The sequence below is a fragment of the Rhinichthys klamathensis genome, unplaced genomic scaffold, assembly GCF_029890125.1.
Source record: "Rhinichthys klamathensis goyatoka isolate OS25496 unplaced genomic scaffold, OSU_Roscu_1.1 h1tg000274l_1, whole genome shotgun sequence".
Lineage (NCBI taxonomy): Eukaryota > Metazoa > Chordata > Actinopteri > Cypriniformes > Leuciscidae > Rhinichthys > Rhinichthys klamathensis.
In genome coordinates this window covers 1,388,776-1,408,294 of record NW_026606793.1, presented here as the reverse complement: position 1 = coordinate 1,408,294, position 19,519 = coordinate 1,388,776, and the positions used below count along the sequence as shown (strand labels likewise).

General features: G+C 37.7%; 1 protein-coding gene across 4 annotated transcripts in view; it reads right to left on the bottom strand.

Annotated features, from left to right (window-relative positions):
- Window positions 1-19,519, bottom strand: part of LOC130102555 (gastrula zinc finger protein XlCGF57.1-like) — a 192,232-nt gene that overhangs the window by 60,526 nt on the left and 112,187 nt on the right. The window lies entirely within an intron of this gene.

Here is a 19,519-nt window from a genome sequence, read left to right as displayed (position 1 = left end):
CCGCCTTCCAGAAACGAAATATGGACTTGTTTTGTGTTTTAGAAGACATTGTCTTTAATGTGTTAAAACATTTAGGGGTCATTGAAGCCAATAGTTTAAGTGACCATCTCATTGTTAAACTTATAACTGATAACTGAATGAATACTTGATATTGTCTGAAGAGGTCTTTTAATCCTTTCACACGTACGATCACACCGATGTGATTAGAACGGTCAGTGCATCACGTGATCAACTGCTAAATTCAAATGTGCTTCCACGCTTTGGCTGGCACCTATTGAGTGTTTTCAACCACATAATGTTTATTTTAGGTTTCAGACATTTAAATACACATAAATACTAGCAAAACAATGATTTTGAGTTTGTAAAATACACACTGATGTCTATGGAAGCGGCAATAATAATCTTTTCCATTATAATAAGACGACACGTTTTATTCATATCAGATACACATTGTGTAAGCAGCTTTACATTTGACCCTATTCTTCTCCCAGTTCACCGGCCACTTACTTTAATGTATTTCGTGACAAGTGGAGGAATTGACGTGTTGTAAATCCATCATCCGATTCTCTGAACTGTGAAACAAATTAAAATGGCGCCGCCCATCGCGCATACAGCTCAACTAACGCGATCGTTATACAGGTGTTTAAACAAAACACATCCACTTGCACACATTTGACAATCGCAATATCAGTGTTTCATGCTATAGCTAATACATTTGTGAATATTTTTAATAAAAAAGGAAAAATGACATAAAAGCAGATCATTATTCATTCAGCGCAGTGTTGTTGGTTGCGCTGTCACGTGACAAGCAATGACGCGTCACCATGGAAACATTCATTTCATTTTATTTGGTTTATCGTTAACAAATGTACAATAACAAATATTCAACTCATCATATACATAACTTTTGATTAAACCAAAGGGTATAGGCTGAAGCTCAAGGCTTATTGACGCCTATCCCTCTCAATTTTTACAACAGTCAAACAGTGCACAATTCTCTTACAAACACTTGAAACAACAAAGTCATAGATATTAATTACCCAGAACCTATCTATATGAAAGTATCATCTTGTTTCTTAGGAGCCGTTTAAATCCACTTATTGTTTGTGTCAATTTAATATCTATATGCAAACAATTCCATAAATTCACTCCTCTTACAGAGATAGTTCTATATCTAATATTTGTTCGTACCTTCAGTTTTTTAAACAAACATGTTCCTTTTAACTCATACTTACAATAACGTTTCTCAAACATACTCAAAACTTTATCAGGCAGCATTTTATAGTATACTTTATACATTATCAATGTAACCTTGTAATCCACTAAATCATAAAATTTAAGAATGTTAAATTTTAAAAAATAAATTGTTAGTATGATCCCTATATTGTGATCTTGTAATAATACGTAAAGCTCTCTTTTGTAAAATAAAAAGTGGTTGGGTGTATGTCTTATACGTATTACCCCAAATCTCCAGACAATACGTTAAATATGGAACAAATAATGATGCATATAACATAAATAATGCCTTCTTATTTAACAAATTCCCAATCTTATTTAATATCGCAACTATCTTTTAGATTTTACATAATATGCTTTTTTCACCCCAATTTACAATCTAATATAACACCCAAAAATTTGATTTCATTTACTCTTTCTATTTCCTCCTCCCCTATTCTTACTTTCACTTCTGTCACACTATTTTTACCCCAAATCATAAACTTTGTTTTACTCATATTCAGTGACAGCCTATTAATATCAAACCATTTCTTAACCCATTCCATCTCCCTTTCCACATTTCTCACAATGTCCAACTCTTTCCCAGAAAAAAAAAAAAAAATTGGTATCATCCGCAAAAAGAATAGGCTTGAGAACACTTGAGACCCTACAGAGATCATTTAAATATAAAATAAACAATTTGGGTCCCAGGACCGAGCCCTGTGGAACCCCACAAAGGATTTTCAGGGGACTTGACATAATTCCATCAACTGAAACAAATTGTGTTCTGTTATTTATATAAGAACAAATCCAAGAATATGCAACCCCTCTGACCCCATAATTAAACAGCTTCTTCAGAAGAATATCGTGATTTATACTGTCGAATGCCTTTTTCCGGTCAATGAAGACACCCAGACTAACTCTGTTATCATCAATAGCCTTACTTAACTCATCCACTAGTTTCATTATTGCAAGTCCGGTCAACTGCTTGGCCTGAAATCCATACTGCTGCTCAATCAAAATATTATATTTATTAATAAAACTGTCCAACCTTTTAACAAAAAGTTTTTCCAATATTTTAGAAAAGTGTGGAAGAAGTGATACAGGTCTATAATTCGATAAATCATTTTTATTACCTGCTTTAAACAACCTTCAGATTCACTAACCTCACTTAGAGACAAACTTTGCAGATTGTTTTCAATTAATTAATCCAATCCATTTTTCTCTTTTGGTTCAACAATATCCCTTGCGAGATTCAGTCCCACATTAACAAAAAAATCATTAAATTCTTCAGCCACATCTTGTTTCTTGTCTATGCACATATTATCTTTTATTATAAATTTAGGATATGCAGCTTCATTGACTTTATTTCTTATTAACCCATTTAGAACTTTCCACATTCCTTTCATATTTCCTATATTTTCCTCTAAACAACTACTATAATATGTCTCTTTCCTTAACCTAAGTATTTTCGTTAGTTTATTTTTATATGCCTTATATTTCATCTCAGCTTTTTCCGTTCTTTGTCTTAAGAAAGCCCTATATAGTGTGTTTTTCTTTTTACATGCATTAAGTAACCCTTTTGTCATCCAGGGTTTTTGTTCCCTATTTTTCTCAATGTACATTTTTAAAGGACAATTAATTTCATATAACTTTAAATAAATATTCAGAAAAGAGCCATACGCTTCATTTACACCATTAACATAAACATTTTCCCAATTATATCTTAATAGATCTTCCTTAAAGGCTTTCAAGGTTACAGGAGTCCTCAGCCTCCATTCTCTTTTCCTCCTTACAGGTGCTTCTTCATTTAATTTACAATTATAATAAACAAAAATTGGCAAATGGTCACTTATGTCTTCCACCAACAATCCCCCTAAAATGTCATTATCAACAACATTTGAATAAATATTGTCAATTAATGTAGCACTTTGTCCTGTAATTTTACTCGGCTTTGTGATTGCTGGAAATAAACCTAAGCTATCCATTGTATAAATAAAGTCTGTGGTACCTTTGTGGCCTTGTGGATTCAAAAGATCAACATTAAAATCTCCACAAACAAAAACATTTTTTCTACCTACCACCTTCTCAAACATACAAACTAATTGATCATTTATTTTGTCAATACATGTTCCAGGCGCTCTATACACACAACTAACTATTAGATTTCTACTTGTTTTCATCTCTATTTCTACAGTGACTATTTCAAAATTGCCAGCACATTCTTTCGACATAGAGACAACCTGCTTGCATTGCAGGGCAGTATTAACATATAAGGCCACTTCACCTCCCTTCTTTAAAGTCCGATTTAGAAAGAACATTTCATAGCCTGTCATTCCAAAGTCTTCAGCAGTGTAATTTCGCAACCATGTCTCTGAAATTGCAATGACATCAAATACCCTCTTCAGCCGCTTCAAATAATCCATGATGTTGCCGAAATTGAGATGGATAATATACACTCCATCCCTCTCTACAATGTCATTGAATTGTTTTTCAGTGAAATATTTACAGTTGGACCCATCTGTTGTGGAGTCATAATAAAAATTCCTCTCAGGGTCTATTTCACTCCCCACATCAAACACTCTTTCATCCAAATCTTCTAATCTTCCACTGTGCCAGTAATTCAGATATGGTGTTACCAAACTTGACATTGGCACTTCATTGTCCATTTTATCACTCTTCGGCTGGTCTAAGTCTTTGTCATGTCCATCAGTAAAGGGAAACACGTAATCTTTAAACATACAATCAGTCATTGTCTTTTAAAATATGCAACACTTGTAAGCCCAATCCTCTATCTCTGATCCGTGTACACAAACAGTCCATCCATCCAGTTTCACAACATTCCCAGGCAAAAAAGTCACACTTGAGTAAGATCTATTTCGGATATCTAGCCCACTAATAATCAAGTCATTCCCTTTTGCATTTTGTTCCAACTCATCAATCCTTCTTTCCAACTGGTCGATCATCATGTCCTTTTCTTTTACCAAACTTTCCAATTGTTTGACTTCCGACATTAGCTCCTCCAGCATTTCTTGTTTTTTAGCAACTCGAGCAAGATCCTCAGACAACATGCTCAGAGATCAGAGCCGAGCGTCTGTCAGTGCATTGATTTAGAAAACGTGAGTGAATCAAACAGAGAAAGATTTGAACTGAGTTTGACTGAAACACATGTGAGCTGATGATGTTTTAATGTACAGATGAGGCAGAAGCTTTATGAATATCCATGTTTAAAATAATCCGACTGGCTCCTGAATCTGGTGTCCCAATAAATCATCTGGGCCATCAATACAATGGCCATCCAAAATAAAGTTACCGTAGGATTTTTTTTGCGTTTTGAAAATGCAAACTTTTGAAAATGGGTTTCAAAGTGCAAGTTTTTGAAAACGCTCTCCGTGTGAACAACAAAAACATGAATCTCTGCAGACGATGATGTCATGCACATGCGTATTACGTGTTCAGTCTGTAGCGTTTCATTGGCAGAATACAGCGTTTTTAGTTGTTTTTGCGGATCCGTGTGAACGGGGATCGTTTTGACAATGCTGTTGTCTGTGCGCGGGAAAACTCAAAGGAAAAACTTCTCTGTTTTAAGCGAATCGTTGTCGTGTAAACCTATCCTTAGATCGCTTTATAAATGAGGCCCATAGACTGATCATTTACCCGAAACGTTTCTGTGCATTTTCTGCATGTGTACAGTGATGCTGTTATTGTCCTGACGTCACTGGGTAAGTTTTGGTCGTGCCGACAGGATGTGTTCGCTGAGTCTGCTCGTGCTCAGGAAGTGTGTTCTTCTTCTTCTTCTTTCCAATTTTACGGCGGTTGGCATCCAGCTTTTTGGTGCATTACCGCCCCCTCTACTCCAGAGTGTGGATCAGATACTATAATTACAAAACATCATTGTCCATTCTCTTACCTACACTTACATAACCTTAATTCCCTTCAAATAAACACTCACACATACACAACAAACTTTATTTATCAATTAAATCCTATTGAAAACTCCCGCCTCCCTTAAAAAAGACATCAATATTCTATTCTGCGTCCCATTTACTGCTCTTAATAACCCTTTTAATGTAATCTCTTGCACCCCAATCTGCCTCGACTTATTCTTCATCACCTGCCTCTGCATTTCAAATCTCCTAAACCTCATAATTATGTGCTCCACTGTCTCCTCTTCTTGACATCCCTCACACAACCCTGTCTGGTGCTTCCCTATCATCTTTAGTGCTTTATTCAGCGAACAGTGTCCCAACCTTAACCTCTCTCCTATTCCCACTTCCCACCCTATCCTCTTTTACATTTCTCTGAATTTGGTATAAGTGCCTCCCTTTCTTCTCTCTATCCCACCTCTCTTGCCACCTTTTATTTATTTTCTCCCAAATTATGCTTTTAACCTCTGCTTTACTAATATTAACCTGCATTTCTACATTCCCTTTTGTTAGCGCCCTTTTAGCCAGCCTATCTGCCATCTCATTACATGTTGTGCTGGAACCCACATAAATTTAACCTGACATCCCATATGACTGTTTAATTGAAGTACTTCATACAGGATATCTTGCCGAGCTTTTGAATGGAATGACCTTAAACTTGCCAAGACTGATAAAGAATCAGGCACTTAAAATTGCCAACATCTCTACAGAATATACCTCTAAATTATTATATGTTTTTATACTCATTTCTACTTCTTTCCCTGGAATTGCCACCCCAAACCTTGTTTCTTCCGTCTCTGTTTTTTTAGCACCATCCGTATAAATCTGCATAAATTCACTATAGTTTCCACCTACTCTGTTATTAAATATACTTTTCAGATTAATTTCTTCCTTTCCCTTCCTTTTTTCCTCAAGCACATACCAGTCTACTTCAGGCCATGTCATCTTCCAAGGGGCAATCTCTGGAAAAACTACCGTAGGGCTTATTCTAAGATTAAATACTTCTAACTCTTTTGCTACATTATTTCCAATCCGACCAAAGTTTTCCTTTAACTTTCTTCCATTTTCCCAGCAATTCTGCAATACTGCTTTCGTGGGATGCGAGTCATTATGGCCCTGCAATCCAGCCCAGTAATTAGCCATCAATTGAATCCTTCTTAATTCCAGTGGCAATTCTCCCATTTCCACTTGTATGGCAGGTACTGAAGACGTTTTAAAAGCACCACAGCAAATTCTTAAAGCTTGATTCTGAATAACCTCCAGCCTCATTAAAAGAGACTTAGCTGCAGACCCAACCACTATACTACCATAATCCAACACTGATCTTATCAGAGCCACATATATAGTCTTAAGCGATGACCGACTGGCTCCCCACTCTCTTCCTGTCAAACATCTCATCACATTAATTACTTTTTTGCACTTGTCTTCCATTTTCTTTATATGTTCTGCAAACATCAACCTTGCATCTAAAATCACTCCCAAAAACTTAATGGAACTTACCCTCTCCAACTCTCTCCCATACATCATTAGCTTAACTTCTTCCTGAATTATATTCCTGGTAAACAAGACTGCCTGAGTCTTTTCTATTGAGAACCTAAATCCCCAGTCATAAGCCCATTCTACCACTTTATCAATTGCTTTCTGTACCTTCCTAATTGTGTACTCTATATTCCTTCCTCTTTTCCACATTGCCCCATCATCTGCAAACAATGATGTTCCAATATCTTCTGAAACATTTGCAAAGACATCATTTATCATTATAATAAATAACAAAGGACTTATCACACTTCCTTGAGGTGTCCCATTCCCAACCTCATATTGGCTTGACACTTCTGCCCCTATTCTCACTTGAATTTTCCTACCAAACAGAAAATATTTTATCCAGTTAAACGAATTCCCACCTATCCCTATTTTATCCAACTTGATTAATAGCCCCTCCTTCCACAACATATCATAAGCTTTTTCAATATCAAAAAATACTGCAACTACAGTACTGAATCCATTGTATTCCTTCCCTTCCTAAAACCACTCTGACAACTTACCAATAATCCTCTTTTCTCCATTTCATACGACAATCTCTCTGTTATCATCCTCTCCATTATCTTACACAAGTTAGATGTTAAGGCAATTGGTCTATAACTTATGGGTTTACTTGGATCTTTGCCATGTTTCCTTATTGGAACCACTACTGCTTCTTTCCATGCAACTGGCAGTTTTCCCTCCTTCCATATCTTGTTAAAAAGTTCCCGTAACTTAAATAGTGATCTTTCCCCAAGGTGTTTTAACATTACATAACATACCTGATCCTTTCCTGGAGAGGTAGGCTTTGCTCTTTTAATCGCTGTAACCAATTCCGCCAGAGAAAAAGGCTCATCAATGACACTACCAGTCTCTTCCTTCCTATTTAACACATGCATATTTTGATTTAAAGTTACTGACCTTCTCCTTCTCTCTTCTTCTGATAAATTTTCTGAACTGTGTATCTTTGTAAACGACTTTGCCATTATTTCTACCTTTTCCAGATTGGTGACACCTATCTCCTCCTCTAATGTCAATACTGGGTACTCCCACTGTCTCCTATCTCCACCCATCCTCTTTATCATAGACCATACCTTACCCACTGGTGTTGACCTTCCAATTTCATCACAAAATTTACTCCAACTTGCCCTCTTTGCCTGCCGAATAGTTCTTCTCACTTCTGCCTGCGCTTTTTTATACTGAATTAATGACTGCATGTTGTGATCCCTCTTTACTAGTTTAACCCTTTAGGCGCCAGAGGTTTTTTCCTAAAACGTTCGATTTTGACATCTTAATTTCAAAAGGCTATATCTTAAAAGTGAAAAAAGATAGAGACTTTCTGTAAATTAGAGAAATATTAAGGATGACCCAAAGTGTATGTAGGGATTACATTTTCCCATCTAATTTGCATATTATGACGTCATATGGTGGTGGCAATCTTGGATTATAGAATTTTCATGAAAAGTCACGTTTAAATGATAAAATGCAGCACTTCTTTCCCCCCAAAATGTCCATCACCTTCTGTATGCTATATTGCACAATACTGAATGCTCAGGTATATAGTAAGTAGTAAACAAACTGTGTAAATCATTACTAATAAATGGTAGAAACAAACCAAATGCATGTAGTGATTGGCCTTTTGCTGTAGAGATTTTCCATTTACTAAATACAGTAGGCACTCTGATTCCATGTATGGGGCAAATATATTTTATTCATATGACATACAAACACAAGTAGACAAGACCTGTTTAGTTCAAACACTCACTCGCACAGATCACGAGTGACATGATACGAGCAGCGCGGCCAGATCTGCCTCGCGCGCGTGCCGAGTGTGCACAGCTCGGACTACTGTCATTGTCATTGCGACTCCTCACCCTGCCTCCACGTTGCCTCGTAACTGTCCTATGAATACTTCGACCTCGTCTAACATACCCAGTGGTATTAGACAAAGTCTCCTCCACAATACTGTCGCCGCGATTGCGGAGAGGATCTGATAAAATGGCTTACTCGCACACTAGCTCCGCTTTTGATCGCACTGATTCAATGCGCTCTAACTCGAACATTTTGTATAGAAACATGACGTTTTTTTGATTCGGGGATGAAGTATGACATGTCTGCCATCCAGTGGAGGGGAGGTTGAACGAAATTTGACACCCAATTTGACAAAATCGGCCTTTTTTTTCAGTGCCGCGTCTTGTCGAGTAAACTCGACCGTGGCGCCTAGAGGGTTAAACGCTTTATTTCTTTTCCTCACTGCCTTTTGACACTCTTCATTCCACCAAAGCACCAATTTCCGATTTCCTCTGTTTTTCCCTTTAGGAATAGCTTCTTCCGCTGCCATTATGATTGCTGACGTAACTTGGTTACTTATCTCCTCTATACTTCCTGCTGTTTCAATCCTAGTCATTATTCCTTCACTCACCCTCTTGAATTGATCCCAGTCTGCTTTTCCAAATATCCACTTTGGAATCCATTCTTCTACCCTTATTTCTTGCCTCCCACCTACCCCCCCCCCCCCACAGGGCTATGAGCATTAAAGTCTGCACACCAAATTACTTTTTGTCTATCCTGACCTTGAATACTTAATAAATTATCAATCATCAACCTTTTACACGGGTTATAGTAGTTAATAACACTTATCCCCTCCCCTCTTTCCCACACCTCCACCGCTATATATTCCTGCTCATCTCCCATTTCTATTAACCTATAAGTCAATCCAAGCTTTATAAATGTTGCACACACCCCTCCTCCTCCATCAATCCTATCTTTCCTTAACACAGTGTATCCATGAATTACAAAATCAAGACTTGGTTTCAGCCAAGTTTCCTGTATACACATCACATCTGGTTTCTCTTCCAATTCATTTATGAAAAGCTTAAATTCTTGACAATTCACCATTAAGCTTCTAGCATTCCATTGTAAAAGAATTACCATTAAAATGATTAACCAACCCATGACGCTTCTTGACTTGACTGAATAGTAAGGTTCTCTCTTACTACTACCCACGTCAGTCCTACCAGTCCTAAATGATTAACTGCAGCTTTAACTATGAACTGGATTTTTTCATTTTTTGATTTAACTTCTGCAGTGCTATTAATCACCCCTGCTATGAATGTAACTAGATCTCTTTTTCCCACATACATTCTTTCATTGGTTCTTTGATGTTGTACTTGTTCTTCCACAACTTCTGTCTCTCTCATTACATCTACCCTCTCTTTTGACACTCTTACAGCTTCAGCATAGGATATCCTTTTCTCCACTATTATCTTTTGAATATTAGTCTCCCGTCTCATAATTTCACACCCTCCATATGCCACATTGTGGGCACCTCCACAACTGCAACATTTTGGTGGAATCCCTGTACCACACTTCCCATATTCATGATCTCCTCCACATCTAGCACACCTTCTCTGCCTATTAAAATTCTTTGCTGTGTGCCCAAATCTCTGGCAATTAAAGCACCTCATCGGCTTTGGTACAAACATCCTGACTGGATAACTCCCAAGAATACTTTCTTTGGAACATGTTCTGCTTCAAATTCTACTGACACCTTTTCACTATCTCTCATCACTCCTTCCTTTGCTGATTTCAATCTTTGTGATGGTCTTCGGGGTCTATTGGACCCCAAATGACTTTTGCTCAAATTAAAAAAAAATGTTCTCTTTGTCCAAATGGTTTGAAACTTTCTATGGCTCTCAACACTTTCTAGATCTACAAAAAAATATATATATATTTAATGATATCTGTTTTTATGTTGGCGTGACAAAAATAGTCACACTCGTGGTCTTCGGGGTCTATTGGACCCCGCAATCAAAATAGACAAAATAACATCATCAAAATCAGAAACAACATAGTACGCATAGACAGAAATGACAGAAATAAAGTGGCACACTTCCAACAATGCAAAAAACATCCACAATCCAAAATTATCATGCTCACCACAGGCGCACACACACACACAAACACACACATAAAGAGGAATACATTTATACAGGAATACATACAGACTATAAAAACTGTTCTCTTATCATTTGTAAAATAAAATAATCTAAAATGCAGAACCACCAGAAAAATAAATTGGTAACACTTAGACGCATTGAAAATGTGCGCACACACACATACACACACACATACACACACACATACACACACACACACACACACACACACACACACACACACACACACACACACACACACACACACACACACACACACACACACAGGAATACATTTGTAAGGCTATAAAAAGTCTTATAATTTGTCAAATAAAATCATACAAAATGAAGAACCACCACAAAAATAAATTGGTGACACTGTACACATAAAAATAAAATGTACACACACACACACACAACAACAACAACAGTGAAGTGCCAAACCTGCTCCAACCCTGTCTGCAGAAGTCATGCGGTTTACCATGCATAGTGTTTTTTCAGTACAAAAAATGCTAAATTTTGACAAAAATTATATTATTTTTGTTATAATTGTGATTTTATAATATGTAGATATGAATCCAACTGAATCCAACTTTAGAAACTATATCTTTCAGTAATTCAAATAGCAAATAGCATATAATGGAGCTCTATATTACAGTTATTTATTACAAATTTTAACCTGTATTTTCCAAAAATTGGGCAAAAATCTTACATTAAACCTTGTAAAATTATCCATGGTATCCCCAGGAATGAAAGTTAGAAATCTGGGTCTTTTATAAAGTTTATTTAACATAAAATGCTGTTTTTTTTTGTAAAAATCCTATTTAATTAAATATTTATTTATTTATTTATATAATTTTTTTTAAAAATCATAAATTCTCCAAAAACTGCACAAATGTTGAGTAAAAACATTAATAGACAGAGTAAAATTATATTTGTTAAAAAAAAATATATTGTTCGGTTACAAAATTAAATGTTGTTGTCTGGGGTCCAATAGACCCCGAAGACCACGAGTGTGACTTTTTTGCCGAAGACCATCAGAGGGTTAAGTACTTTCCCTCCTTTAATATTCCTTTTTAATTCTTCCATGCTAACACTTATTGGCACCCCCGTTATCACTCCTATGTTTCCACCTCCCATCCGAGCTCCTACCCTTCCCTTATTTTCCACCTTGCATTTTCCTATCTCTTTAACTTTTAGCACTTTTTCCATTTGCACTGCATCAGCACATCTCACCAATAAATTGCCATCATTTAGAACCTTTGCATATTCGATATTCCCTATCTTGTTTGCCAGAGTTGTTGTTAGCACTAGTGAGCTAACTTTCTTCATACTCCCCTGGTTCTTTTCATTAAATCTTATTATGACTACATACTTTTCCTCTCTTTCTTTTTGAACCATACCTTGCCCCTCTTCTTCACTTTCTGTATCATTATCTTTCTCATTTCTGACTCTTTTATTCCCTTTGGTTCTTTTGTTACTCATCCATCCCCTACCTTCTTCCCTTTCTTTTAGCAGTCGTGCTCAACCGCCTTTTCAACCAAAAAAACACAAAAAAAAAACACTGTAATGTCAGATTTACACACAGCAGGTGTATCTCCTTTCAAATGTTTGACCAAAGAAATTCCACAGCGAACACAGTTCTTCCGACTTGTGTTTTGCTGTCTGCAGTCCTTATCAGGAAGTGTGTTTAGGGTCGAAATCCCCAGTTAAATGAACTCTCCTGGGAGTTTATATGACTCCAGACTCAAGAGTGTTCAAATATGAGTGTTAAATGATCACTCAAGAGTGTTAACGTTAATGAGATAATTAAGTGATTGATTGAGCATTATTGAAGACACCTGATGTTAACAAGCAATCCTTTTTTTTAAAGCCACCATTGCCTCATATCATTCTAAACATGACTTTCTTTCCTCTGTCAAACACAAAAGCAGATTTATTGAAGAAAACCTCAGTGTTTTTGGTTCATGAAAGTAAAGTCATATTGGAGTTATAAGGAGAGTAAATGATGACCGAGTTTAAAATACATTCATTTCTATGACCTTGACGTTATTACAGACTTTCATTAAAGGAGACACACACATAACAGTGATGTGAAACCTACTAGAGATACACGAGTCAAGTTTTTTTGTTGTTTTTTAACTACTGCAGCGTTTTACTACTAGAAGCAGTGCTACTAGCACTAGAAACAAGCTTATAAATCATACAGAATTGTGTAAGGGACTGAATATACAGTTTGTACAGTACAACACCATTACGCCTATGGAGAGTCCCCGTAATGATAGAAATAACTGTGTGTGTGTGTGTGTGTGTGTGTGTGTGTGTGTGTACATGCATTGGTTTGGGTGTTAGATGAGTGGTGTGCTTGGGGAAAGTCCTCTGTGGTCTATATGTTTACTGCATCAGCCGCTGATTTTTGTCTTATTTCACCACACATCAGCACAAGGAATTGCAGTGTGTGTGTGTGTGTGTGAACATGCATTGGTTTGGGTGAGTGGTGTGCTTCCTTTTGTCTTATTTCACCACAGTCTCTCATGTGAAGAGCTTCAACCACACTTAACCAAAGACCACCTTCAGGTGAGAAAAACTTTTCATTACAGTTTTTATGATTAGTACGTTTGTAACGTCTTACAGGGAAAGGCTTCAAATGTAAAATATTTACGAAAACAATGCGACTGAATTAAATTCAGGTGAGTCTTTGACTGATGCTTGTCATTGAACTCTGATAAAATCTAGACTTCTTGTTTTTGAATGTGTGTAAGTAAGCTACTAAATCTGTCAAATGTCATAATGTTCCGAAACGATGGGAAAGCTTTATCTAAGAAACATGAATTAGTGTTGTTATTTGAAAGACATGAAGAAATTACAGAAGATGAGGTTCTGCTTTCTTTCACAGATCAATTACACCTCATCCACACTTTCTTTAAACCATTTCGGCTTCCCTTTATTTCCATAGTTGACTTTAGACATTCTACTAAGTATAAGTAACTTTGCAAAAACTACCGTTATTAATGTTTTTAAAAGAAGTCTCTTCTGCTCACCAAGGCTGCATTTATTTGATTAAAAATACAAAACAAACACAGTAATATTGTGAAATATTATTTGAATGTAAATCAGCTGTTTTCTGTGTGAATATACACTCACCGGCCACTTTATTAGGTACCCCATGCTAGTAACGGGTTGGACCCCCTTTTGCCTTCAGAACTGCCTCAATTCTTCGTGGCATAGATTCAACAAGGTGCTGGAAGCATTCCTCAGGGAGTTTGGTCCATATTGACATGATGGCATCACACAGTTGCCGCAGATTTGTCGGCTGCACATCCATGATGCGAATCTCCCGTTCCACCACATCCCAAAGATGCTCTATTGGGTTGAGATCTGGTGACTGTGGAGGCCATTTTAGTACAGTGAACTCATTGTCATGTTCAAGAAACCAATTTGAAATGATTATAGCTTTGTGACATGGTGGAAGTAGCCATCAGAGGATGGGTACTTGGTGGCCATAAAGGGATGGACATGGTCAGAAACAATGCTCAGGTAGGCCGTGGCATTTAAACGATGCCCAATTGGCACTAAGGGGCCTAAAGTGTGCCAGGAAAACATCCCCCACACCATTACACCACCACCACCAGCCTGCACAGTGGTAACAAGGCATGATGGTTCCATGTTCTCATTCTGTTTACGCCAAATTCTGACTCTAACATCTGAATGTCTCAACAGAAATCGAGACTCATCAGACCAGGCAACATTTTTCCAGTCTTCAACTGTTCAATTTTGGTGAGCTCTTGCAAATTGTAGCCTCTTTTTCCTATTTGTAGTGGAGATGAGTGGTACCCGGTGGAGTCTTATGTTGAATTGAATTGAATTTTCTACTGAATTGAATCAACATTGAATCAAACTGAGCTGATAATGACTCTTGTAGAGCTGCTTTACTGAATGCTTTACTCTACTGCTTTACTCAATCTGTGTTCGTTTAGATCTAGAACAGAACTATAGAGGTAAATTACTAGTTAAATCTGTAATCAATTCAATAAAAAAAAGAGAAAAAAAAAAAGACTCTGCTGATTTAAGTGTTTTTGCTCCCCCTACCGGTCATTTTATATTCTACATCTTAAATTATATTATTCAGTTTCCGGGATTAAGTTCTGATGTGCATAGCACATGTTTATTAACAGCACTGGCACTGCCTGTAAACTGTAAGTAAAGTTTGATTGCTTTTGATTATGATATTTTGTATATTTATGAAGGATTGCATGAAGTAATTGCTTTCTTAATATATTTTTGTAAAATTCGTAGTTCTGTTCAGAATATGATATCTATGTACAGCTAAAGATCTTAAGCGATTATCTCTCATTAGTACATTATAATGTTAACGTCTCATGTTAAACATAACTGGACTCGGCATTCACCATGTAACAGTTTAATTATGTATTATTTTTATTGTTCACAGTTTACAAATTTTACTCAGTAAATCACCTTATCGACGACTTCCTGTTGTGAAATACTTTTATTGAGTAGCAGTGTTTAGCTTACTAGGTACTAAGCCAGTACATTTCACATTGTATTACTGTGGTAGAAATTTGATATGTTCTATATGTATGACTTTCGTATACGTGCAAATGTGTGACTGTACGACCCAGACAGAGGGCCTCCCCTACAAGGGTAGCATATGATAAAGAAATCTAACGAAGTTAGTTATGGCTAGACATATCTTTATTTGGCCTATAGAAATAACCTTGGGGGAGTCAGGACTAAAGCGAAGGAAGGATGCCCTCCTCACATGGTCACACTCTGCAGCCATTCTGCAAGCTAGCTAGCTAATGCTTGTCAGTGCCATACACAGTACTCGGTAGGTACTCAAGATGGCGGCAGTCAACTGGAAAAAGAGCGGATGACGTAAGAGGTCACATGACTGATATTCATGTATAGGAACCCTTCTGCCACAACAAAGTGCATGGAGGAATGCTCTTCCATTCCTCCATACACTTTGTTCTTTTTTCCATTGTTCCATTGCTTCTTTGTTCCATTGCTCTTCCAGCAACTCTTCCTCATCAGGAAACCTTGATTTTTTTCTTCACATCAGCAGCTTCACAAGTTTTGATTTCAAAACAAGATTTAGTTTCAAATTTTTCTGCTTCTCTATGATTAAGAGAGGATGAAGTAAATGAGCCGAAGTAAATGAGCCAAATCGAACCTCTGCTCAGAACGTTCTCATCAAATTCAAACTTTGTTCCACAATAAGTTGACTTGCATCCATTTTGTGTTTCCTTCAGAATCTGTATTGCTTTTCTCAACAAAAACAAAAAGTGAATGTATTTTTGTTTAACACCACGAACTGCATTATTAAAATCCCAATATATTTTACAATCCATGTTAGTGTGGCCGTATGCGATCAAAAGCTCAATACAATGCCAATTATGGCACTAAACCGACTACGACACCCCAGAAATGGTCCGGGGACCCACAGGTACATACCATACCAACTTTATTTGTAAAGCACAAAAACAACCGAGGTTGACCAAAGTGCTGGACATTAACATAATTTCAGACACAGTTGTAAAAACATGGGAAACAACAATGAGCAAGCAAATTTAAAACAATAAACGAACTATAAAACTATATTTAGCAAGATACAACTCTCAAGCAGGTTTAAATGCCAACGAATAAAAGTGTGTCTTAAGTCGTGATTTAAAAACGTGCAGGCTAGGGGCTAATCTGACGTGCAGAGGCAGATCATTCCACAGCCTTGGGGCCACAACTGAAAATGCTCGATCACCCCTATTTTTGAGCCGCGTTCTAGGGACAGAAAAGAGTACCTGGTCAGCAGACCTTAATGACCTCAGAGGAGCGTGGATCTTCAGTAGTTTGGAGATATAAACTGGGGCTTGACCATAAAGAGATTTAAAAACAAACAACAGAATCTTAAAATGTATTCTAAAACAAACCGGTAGCCAATGAAGGGAGGCAAGAACAGGCATAATGTGATCTCGTTTTCGTGTTCCGGTAAGGACTCGAGCAGCAGCATTTTGAACCATTTGTAATCTGGAGAGGGAGGTCTGGTTAATGCCCACATATAAAGCATTACAATAGTCCAGACGAGTTGTGATAAAAGCATGTATAACCCTCTCAAAATCCGTAAAAGATAAAAATGGCTTCAGTTTGGTAAGCAGTCTAAGTTGAAAGAAACTAGCTCTTACAACGGAATTTATCTGCTTCTCTAATCGAAAATCACTATCCATCTTAACACCAAGGTTAGTTACCATGGACTTGACATAGGGTGCCAGGGGACCTAGGTCCAATTGGGAAGCGCTAGTAGAGCTACTGGGTCTAAAAACATGACTTCAGCTTTTCTTTCATTAAAATGTAAAAAGTTTAATGCCATCCAGGCTTTAATGTCATAAAAACAATCTAACAGTCTTTTTAATGAATTTTCAACTTTACTTTTTATAAGCAAGTAGATCTGTGAATCGTCTGCATAAAAATGGTAACTGATGTTATGCTTCTTTAAGATGGATCCAAGGGGAAGTAAATAAAGGGAGAAGAGAATCGGCCCCAAAATAGAGCCCTGCGGAACTCCACATGTCAGTGGTACTGTGGCTGAAGTAAAGCCACCAATACCAACCTTGAATACTCTCTCTGATAAATATGATCTAAACCATTCTAATGCAGTGCCTTTAATCCCCACGTCGTGTTCGAGACGAGCGATAAGAACACTGTGGTCGACAGTATCGAATGCAGCTGTGAGATCTAACAGCATAAGAATTGCAGAATTTCCAGAGTCTGTTGTGATTAAAAGATCATTAAAAACTTTTATAAGTGCAGACTCTGTACTGTGAAATGCTTTATGTGCATTACCTGTATGTGGTGGTGATTATCCAAACTGGAGCACTTCAACGGATTGGATTGTGTTCTCCACTGCAAGCTGCCTCTTCGACTATTCCCCTGCCTGTTACCGGAACGGCGCATTTGCTGCCGATCTGTATCTTTATTCTTTTACATCAAGTCAAAAAGCACGTAGTGGCTGAGTCAGATGTCGGACAATGATTCCAAACCACATACAAGAAAATACAAAACTGGTATCTTTTAGTATACAAACATTAAAATGTACACATCAACCCTAGAACATGTTACACACACACACACACACACACACACACTCATCATTTCAGAATTGGGGGAATCGTCTTGCCTATCCAATAAACACAGCAACTACTCGTGCTCTCACCACACAACACCAAACCACGCGCTGTGAACACTAAAGAACGACAGCCGAACCACCACCACACACAGGGACTCTGGCTAGTACTGGCACCCCAATTCTGAATGGAAAAGAAAACAATATAATATACAAGCAAATACACATGCAATTTCCACGTATTGATCTGTCGATTAATAAACACTTATCACATGCTGTCAAAAGGAATCAGTTTGTCACTCAATGATGGCAACCGCTCAACCGCTCACTGATACTCGTTAACTGTTGTCAGCCCAGCGCGACCCTATAAAATGTAATCCCAGATTACATTACGAAAGAACATTCAGAACACACAGAAACAACTTTACAAACAAACAAGATTCAAAGAGACATACCGTAAAACTTCAAATAGTAGCCCGGGCTTTTATTTTCCCAAATCGTCGAACTGCACCGGCTTGTATTTGAGACAGGCGTCTATATGAGACAGGCCTTTATAATTTAGTGTTGAGATGTTGTTCATTGAGTGTATAGGCCTGTCTCTAATCTCTAAAAATCTCCAAATGCTCCACGTGAAACTGCGGTCTTCCGACCTTTTACTATCGCGTCAATTGATTTTGATTAATATGCGCGAGGGAGAGAGAGCAAGACAGCGCTCGTGTTGTTTGAAGACGAGAGAGTGCGCGCGCGCGGCCGGGGCGCTCTCTCTATCTCTCTCTCTCTCTCTCTCTCTCTCTCTCTCTCTCTCTCTCTCTCTCTCTCTGTCTGCTCGTAACGCGCCCTGTCAAGCGCAGCAGTCATTCTATCTACATCACTCATCGATCAAAAAAGGCTTTGGAGGGACAACAATTTGCGTTGGCGGCCGCCTAAAAGCGGATGATCTGACGGTTTTAGAGGATTAAATACAACCCGAAACTAAAAAACAGACCCGGCCTCTATTTGAGACCAGCCTTTATTTACCCAAACCTGCAGCCACACCAGGCGTGTAAAAGAGACAGGCGTCTATTTGGGACTCGGCTATTATTTGAAGTTTTACGGTAATATTCACGATTAAACACAATAGTAGTGACGAAACAAGTAGCTTCTCCCCACTGTACTCAAGTCTTGAAACAACTACATTTAAATGTGTCACCACAGGCTGTAAACGTGCTATCTTTCTGTTCGTCAGGGAGATCCTCGTTCGCTGAAATAAGATCGTCAAGCAATTAGAATAAAGATACAGATCAGCAGCAAATGCGCCGTTACGGTAACAGGCAGGGGAATAGATAATCATCTAATAATAATCATCATTAAACGAACAGTATTTATATCGTTTTTACCTCTTGTAACGCACAGACCGAAGCGCCCGCGCCCCCAGATCACTTGGATGTGGCTGTGGTTACAAGAGGTAAAAACGATATAAATACTGTTCGTTTTCTCACACAAACCGCTCGTTTCGTGTCTTAGGCCATCAATGTGTACTTACATTTACGAGTCATTAAATCATGTTTAATTTGGACTTCTCTGTGCATGCTCTTTGAGGTGGTGACCATAGGCCTGCATTATATGACTGACAGACAAGAACGGTTTGACCTAAAAATATCAAAATCGAAACTTCTGCGGAAACAAAGACACCTACATCTTGGATGCCCTTGAGGTAAGCTAAAACATATCAAAAATTAATTTCAAAGTGAACTATCCCTTTAAGCGCAAGATGCTACTGGACTAATACGATTCAGTGATCTCTGCTA